Source organism: Octopus bimaculoides, chromosome 5, assembly GCF_001194135.2.
Source record: "Octopus bimaculoides isolate UCB-OBI-ISO-001 chromosome 5, ASM119413v2, whole genome shotgun sequence".
Lineage (NCBI taxonomy): Eukaryota > Metazoa > Mollusca > Cephalopoda > Octopoda > Octopodidae > Octopus > Octopus bimaculoides.
The window spans coordinates 55,349,631-55,350,027 of NC_068985.1; positions in this window are offsets into that span (position 1 = coordinate 55,349,631).

Sequence of the window (397 nt, forward strand, 5' to 3'; positions counted from 1 at the left end):
CCAAATTAGATTGGAGCCTAGTGTTGCCATCCGGTTTCACCAGTCCTCAGTCAAATCGTCCAACCCATGCTAGCATGGAAAGCGGACGTTAAACGATGATGATGATGATGATGATATACACACATACATCATCACTATCATCATGTAACATTTATTTTCCATGCTGGCATGGTTTGGGCAGTTTGACAGGAACTTGCAAGGTGAGAAGACTGCACCAAGCTCTGTTGTCTGCTTTGGCATGGTTTCTATGGTTGGATGCCCTTCCCAATGCCAACTACTTTACAGGGTGTACTGGGTGCTTTTTACATATCACCAGGACTTGTAATTTGCAAAACTACTACTCCTCCTCCTTTGATTGGGAGGGGAGTAGTATTGAGGGAAATGGCTTTGTGCCAGT